This window comes from Chanos chanos, chromosome 9, assembly GCF_902362185.1.
Source record: "Chanos chanos chromosome 9, fChaCha1.1, whole genome shotgun sequence".
NCBI lineage: Eukaryota > Metazoa > Chordata > Actinopteri > Gonorynchiformes > Chanidae > Chanos > Chanos chanos.
Window position 1 is genome coordinate 38,228,519 of NC_044503.1, and position 8,057 is coordinate 38,236,575.

The window sequence follows — 8,057 nt, forward strand, 5'->3', positions numbered from 1 at the left end:
ACACAGAACGAGGGAGAGGGAGAGGGAGAGAGAGAGAGAGAGAGACAGAGAGAGAGAGAAGAGGAGGATTGCTGAGTGATGAGCTTAAGAATGGCCGCCAGCTGATCTGGATTACACAGGCATGCCGGATTAGAGAAGAGAGAGAAACAGAGTGTGTGACTGACACACAGACTGCCAGAGAAAAGAGAGAGAGAGAGAGAGAGAGAGAGAGAGAGAGTATAGTAGTAGTAATAATAGCAGCAGTAGTGTTAGCTAGTAGTAGTAGTAACAGTAGTAGTCCTGGTATTCGTGACAGTAATAATAGTCGTAACAGTAACAGTACTAATAATACTAACAGCGATGGTAATAATAGTAGCGGTAGTAACGGTAACAGCGATAGTAGTAATGGTAGCCTTATCAGTAGTAACAGTTATATTGTAACAGTGAAAGTATTAACAGTAATCACTGTAGCCGTAACTGTAGTAGAGATACATGTTAGTTGCTGTAGTAACAGTGGCAGTTGTAACACAATTGTAATTACAGTAGCATTAGTAGTCATGGTGACTGTAGTGTGTTTGTGCTTGGTTACTGTAGTAACAGTGGCAGTTGTAACACAATTGTAATTACAGTAGCATTAGTAGTTATGGTGACTGTAGTGTGTTTGTGCTTGGTTACTGTAGTAACAGTGGCAGTTGTAACACAATTGTAATTACAGTAGCATTAGTAGTCATGGTGACCGTAGTGTGTTTGTGCTTGGTTACTGTAGTAACAGTAGCAGTTGTAACACAATTGTAATTACAGTAACATTAGTAGTCATGGTTGCTGTAGTGTGTTTGTGCTTTGAAGAGCATGAAAAATCCATCCCAGTGTTCTCCACTGCAGATTCCCAACGCATTCATCTGATTTCACTTTGCCAATACAAACATTCGTTATTATGCAAATGAGGTGTAATTAACCCAAGACGGCAAAGCGTGAGGCTCTGAATAAGAGAGAGAAAGAGAAAGAGAAAGAGAGAGAGCCAGGGTAGGAGAGAGAGCCAGGGTAGGAGAGAGAAACAGGGTAGAGGAGAGAGAGAGAGGGTGGGAGAGAGAGACAGGGTAGGAGAGAGAGCCAGAGAAGAGGAGAGAGAGACAGGGTAGAGGAGAGAGAGATAGGGTAGGAGAGAGAGACAGGGTAGAGGAGAGAGAGCCAGGGAAGAGGAGAGAGAGACAGGGTAGGAGAGAGAGACAGAGTAGAGGAGAGAGAGACAGGGTAGGAGAGAGAGCCAGGTTAGAGGAGAGAGAGACAGGGTAGGAGAGAGAGACAGAGTAGAGGAGAGAGAGACAGGGTAGGAGAGAGAGACAGGGTAGAGGAGAGAGAGACAGGGTAGGAGAGAGAGACAGGGTAGGAGAGAGAGACAGGGTAGAGGAGAGAGAGACAGCGTCAGATGGGGAAACGAGGGAGATATTCATACAGACTGTACAGAAGAAGACACAGAGAGGAAAAGAAAGGGAGGGAGGAAGATAAAGCACCAGGACGAACGAGGGGATTAAAAGAAGAGGGAGTGAGTATGAAAAAAAGAGAGGAGATGAAAAGAAAAAAAAAAAGGGGCATTGTATTTTCGTCATCTGAGTCGTGACTCGCTCAGTGTGTAAAAAGGCACAAGCAGAGAGAGAGAGAGAGAGAGAGAGAGAGAGAGAGTCATCATTTTGACTTCTCAATCCTAGCTGAATTTAAAGAGCAAGTTAATGATGCTGTTAATTACGCGCGCACACACACACACACACACACACACACACACAAACATACACACACTCTCACACACACACACACAGACACACACACACACTGGTCAATGGCTTAGATTGATCACCAGTAATCTGTCACCACCTGACAGTATTGATTCCTCCTGAGCCAATTACACACGCACAAACACACACACACACATGCACACGCGCGCACGCACACACAAACACACACACACACACACATACACACACCCATTAGAGTGTATCACACATTCCAAAACTGCAGAGCGTTTACGATCAGAATTAAAAATACAACAACAAGATGCTACAGACTACATTACCCATAAATCTCCACACTGTAACATATGCAACTATAAATTTGTCACTCCATTACAATAATATAACAAGCTATTAGAATCACGCTTCATTTAATCTAATGGACTGCCTACATTTCATCTCCACAAGCAATAATAACATTCAAACGGACACGCTAACAGCCAGAAGGAGAACGACAAACCCGGCTTAGACGCCCGGAGAGAGAGACACGACGTAGCGGAGAAATAATGATTGCAAATTGAGATGGTCTCACTCATTATTGCATCTGAATTTATATTTTATTAAACGTTAAATCTTTTAATTTGGTAATGTACCGATTTGTGGGATCGCTGTTGAGTGAGGTGTTGAAGCGGTTTTTTTTCTTTGTTTGTTTGTTTGTTTGTGTGTGTGTGTGTGGGGGGGGGGTTGTCTCTCTTAAAGTGTACGTTTACATTTCGGGAAGCTGATTGAACAGCTGTTTTTGGGTCAGTTTTGCACGTGTAGAACGCTGGGTCCATGAGACGTGTTGACGTTCTAAGACTGAGCTAAGATCAGCACTAAGAGGTTAACGGGATTTGTAACCTGGAAATCAAGCTGTAAGCACCCCTTATCTTAATCAACGCCTGTCTTACTGACACTCATCTACAGCATCCATCCATCCGTCCATCCATCCATCCATCCATCCATCAGTTCTTTAGTCACCTGTCAATACCCTTGCCTGTTCATGGAGCTGACTGACTGGTGTATGTATTGAATGACTTGTGTGTATATTGAGTGACTTGTGTGTATATTGAGTTATTCAGGAGTAGAAGGATTTATGTCAAAACCATCAATAAAAACACAGCTTTAGTGTGACAGACAGACAGACACACACACACACAGACACACAGAACTAAAGATTCATTTGCATGAACAACATTTTGGCACTGTTATAGTTGATTTTATAATGTGTAGTTTCAGGTCTGTTAACTTAACAAACAGTAATTATTCATTTGTGGGAACATGCAAACTGTCCTTGGTCAACCCCCGTGTCTGGATATTCATTGACTTGTGGGAACAGAGTATACTCTGTAAAACTGGCAACACACACACACACACACACACACAGACATGGACATGGACACACACACATGCTCACACACACACACACACACACACGGACACACACGGACACACACACACAAGAAAAAACACCTTTGCTCTTCAGTCAGCAGGGACATCAAACATTGGACATGGAAAGATACACAGAAGAGAGAAGGAAGGGATGGAAAAACAGAAAGAGAGAGAGCGAGAGAGAGAGAGACAGAGACAGAGAGAGAGAGAGCGAGACAGAGACAGAGAGAGAGAGAGAGAGAGAGCAAGAGAGAGAGCAAGAGAGAGAGAGAGAGAGACAGAGAGACAGGGAGACAGAGGGCAGGTGAGAGACAGTGGGTGCCGTGAAACAATGGCACTCTCAGTTGTCATGGTTACAGAACCTCCTCTCCTCACACATAAACCTCCTCCTGCATGAGGGTTGTCATGGCGACACAATGACGACACACTCAGCAGGTAAACAAGGATGCGAGTTGCCATGGGCAACGGTCCCTGCTCCTCAGGTAAACAAAGGGAGAAAAGAAAAAGGGGTGTGTGTGTGTGAAAGAGAGGGAGAAAGAGAGAGAGAGAGAGAAGAAAGAGACAGTAAAAGGAAAAGAGAAAGGGTGAACGGGAGAGGGAAGACAGAGAGGAGAAGAGAAAGAGGGAAAAACACATTGAAGGGTGAAGAGCAGGGCTGAAAATAGTAGGAGAGAGAAAGAGGGGGGGATGGGAGGAGGAGGAGGAGGAGGAGGAGGAGGAAGGGGTTGGGGAGTGGATAGTGGTATAATTGAAATTCCCTTGAGCAAAAAGAGGAGAAATGCAAATAAACTGAGAGCTTTTCTGTCCAAATCACCATACACTTCACTGGCCTCTCTCCCTCTCTCTCTCTCTCTCCTTCTCTTTCTCTCTCTCTCCCTCTCTCTCTCCTCTCTCTCTCTCCTTCTCTTTCTCTCTCTCTCCCTCTCTCTCTCTCTCTCTCTCTCTCTCTCCCTCTCTCTCTCTCTCTCTCTCTCTCTCCCTCTCTCTCTCCTCCCCCCCCTCTCTCTCTCCTTCTCCTCTCTCTCCTCTCCCCCTCTCTCTCCTCTCTCTCTCCTCTCTCCTCTCTCTCTCTCCTTCTCTCTCTCTCTCTCTCTCTCTCTCTCTCTCTCTCTCTCTCTCTCTCCTCCCCCCTGTCTCTCTCTCTCCTCCCCTCCCTCTCTCTCTCTCTCTCTTCCTCTCTCCCCCCCTCTCTTTCTTTAACACCTCTCTCACACATTCTCTCCAACTCCATCTCTTCTGCCATCATGTAGTCTTTTCCCTCTCTCTCTCTCTCACTCCGCTCTCTCTCTCCCTCTCTCTCTCTCTCTCCTGTCCCTATATTCTCCCCCTGCCTCAGTGCAAAACACTGCCAGAGAGTGTCTCTCTCTTTATCTACCTTACTGCTCTCTCTCTTTCTGTCCCTCTCTCCATGTTCCCTTATTCTCTGCCTCCTAAAAGATGGTTCTTAACACACTGTCTCTCTCTCTCTCTCTCTCTCTCTCTCTCTCTCTCTCTCTCTCTCTCTCTCTCTCTCTGACTCTTTCTCTGTCTCTCTCTCTCTCTCTGAGGACAAGCTATCCTTCAATTACTCACGTACCAGTAAAGACTTAATTAAGAAAACCCATCTACACGCACACACACATACACACACACACACACACACATTGAGAATGACACACCAAAATCACAGTGCCTTCATATGTGTATTCATCTGAGCAAATATTTATATGTACTAAAACACACACACGCACACACACACACACACACACACACACACACACACACACACACACGGTTAATCTCACTCCCTGCAGTAATGCCTTAGGGATTTTACATGGATTATGGGGTATTAAATCTTTGGATTATCCAATCAAATTGCATTCTAGGTCCTCTCCCAACTATGCCGAATCACTGGACTAAACCATCTCTCTGCAGTAAGGGGAGTTTTGATCGAAATGATTATTGAGTGTGTGTGTGTGTGTGTCTGTGTGTGTGTCTGTGTCTGTGTGTACGTGCGTGCGTGTGCGTGTGTGCGTGCATGCGTGTGTGCGTGTGTGTGTAGAGAAGTGTGTGAGTGGGTGGTCATTTTGCCATTTCAATTTTTCAACTATGGGACACAACAAAGTGACCTAAAAATAACTTGCCCCTCCCATACAGATCTCATCTCTCAAACCTCCATGTATCCATCTCTTTTTCATATGCTTTCTCTCTCTATATCCCTCTCTCTCTCACACACACACACACACATAAACAGACACACACTAATGCACATACGCACACTGGGTTAGTCACTCATCGCATCATGCACGTTACCTAGCAACCTGGCATCTCTTTCTACTCTGTATCCTAGCAACCAGTCCCAAAGACCCCCTCCCCAGTTCCCCATCCCCCTCTCTCTTTTTCCTTCTTTCTTTCTCTCTCTCCAGCTCTCTCTCTCCAGCTCTCTCTCTCTCGCTCTCTCTCCAGCTCTCTCTCTCTCGCTCTCTCTCCAGCTCTCTCTCTCTCTCCCTCTCTCTCTCTCTCTCTCTCTCTCTCTCTCTCTCTCTCTCTCTCTCTCTCTCTCTCTCTCTCTCTCTCTCTTTCTTCACACCTGAGAGATCTGCCCTCATTCTCCTTTCCGTTACTCCATCGCCTGCTGTGTGTGTGTGTGTGTGTGTGTGTGTGTGTGTGTGTGTGTGTTTGTGTGTGTGTGACATAAGGATTTCGTGTGTGTAAATACACACTCCTGACTACCAAGCTGAGACCTGAGAACTGATAAGATGAACAAACTGAAAATTATTATGTGTTGCTCTTGGAGACCAGACTCAGAATCCAGATCTTCTATACCCAGTCGGTTTAGTTCAATTCAGTTTAGTTCAATTCAATTCAATTCAATTCAGTAGAATTCAGTTCAGTTCAGTTCAGCTCAGTTCAATTTGGTTCAACTCAGTTTAATTTAATCTTTCTAACATAGTCATGGTTTGAATTAGGTTTCAGTTGAATTAGAACTGTATTGTAGACTTGGGTGAAACAGGCCTTTAATAACCAGATCACAGTGCTGTGACTATAACTGATTTTTTTTTTTAAACTCAGATCTCCAATAAAAAAATCACATTTACACATTTACACCAAAACCCTTCCTCACCTCCTCAAAAAAATAAGCTTAACCCAGACATAAAAACGTTACTGTAATCAGAGTAACCCAGACATAAAAACATTATTATAATCAGAGTAACCCAGACACAAAAACGTTACTGTAATCAGAGTATCCCAGACATAAAAACATTACTGTAATCAGAGTAACCCAGACATAAAAATGTTACTGTAATCAGAGTAACCCAGACATAAAAACATTATTATAATCAGAGTAACTCAGACATAAAAACGTTACTGTAATCAGAGTAACCCAGACATAAAAAACGTTACTGTAATCAGAGTAACCCAGACATAAAAACATTATTATAATCAGAGTAACCCAGACATAAAAAATATTATTATAATCAGAGTAACCCAGACATAAAAACGTTACTGTAATCAGAGTAACCCAGACATAAAAACGTTACTGTAATCAGAGTAACCCAGACATAAAAACGTTACTGTAATCAGAGTAACCCAGACATAAAAAACATTATTAAAATCAGAGTAACCCAGACATAAAAACGTTACTGTAATCAGAGTATCCCAGACATAAAAACATTATTATAATAAGAGTAACCCAGACATAAAAACATTATTATAATCAGAGTAACCCAGACATAAAAACGTTACTGTAATCAGAGTAACCCAGACATAAAAACGTTACTGTAATCAGAGTAACCCAGACATAAAAACATTATTATAATCAGAGTAACCCAGACATAAAAACATTACTGTAATCAGAGTAACCCAGACATAAAAACGTTACTGTAATCAGAGTAACCCAGACATAAAAACATTATTATAATCAGAGTAACCCAGACATAAAAACACTACTGTAATCAGAGTAACCCAGACATAAAAAACATTACTGTAATCAGAGTAACCCAGACATAAAAAACATTATTATAATCAGAGTAACCCAGACATAAAAACATTATTATAATCAGAGTAACCCAGACATAAAAACACTACTGTAATCAGAGTAACCCAGACATAAAAACATTACTGTAATCAGAGTAACCCAGACATGAAAACATTACTGTAATCAGAGTAACTCAGACATAAAAACGTTACTGTAATCAGAGTAACCCAGACATAAAAACATTATTATAATCAGAGTAACCCAGACATAAAAAACGTTACTGTAATCAGAGTAACCCAGACATAAAAACGTTACTGTAATCAGAGTAACCCAGACATAAAAAACATTATTATAATCAGAGTAGCCCAGACATAAAAACATTATTATAATCAGAGTAACCCAGACATAAAAAACATTATTATAATCAGAGTAACCCAGACATAAAAACATTATTATAATCAGAGTAACCCAGACATAAAAACACGACTGTAATCAGAGTAACCCAGACATAAAAACATTACTGTAATCAGAGTAACCCAGACATAAAAACGTTACTGTAATCAGAGTAACCCAGACATAAAAACGTTACTGTAATCAGAGTAACCCAGACATAAAAACGTTACTGTAATCAGAGTAACCCAGACATAAAAATGTTACTGTAATCAGAGTAACCCAGACATAAAAACGTTACTGTAATCAGAGTAACCCAGACAAAAAAACATTACTGTAATCAGAGTAACCCAGACATAAAAATGACTGTAATCAGAGTAACCCAGACATAAAAACGTTACTGTAATCAGAGTAACCCAGACATAAAAACGTTACTGTAATCGGAGGATTCAAACTCTGAAGGGGAAATGTGTGTGTGTGTGTGTGTGTGTGTGTGTGTGTGTGCATGTGTGTGCGTGCGTGCGTGTGTGTGTGTGTGTGTGCGCGCGTCTACATTACTCTGGTCATAAATCTGA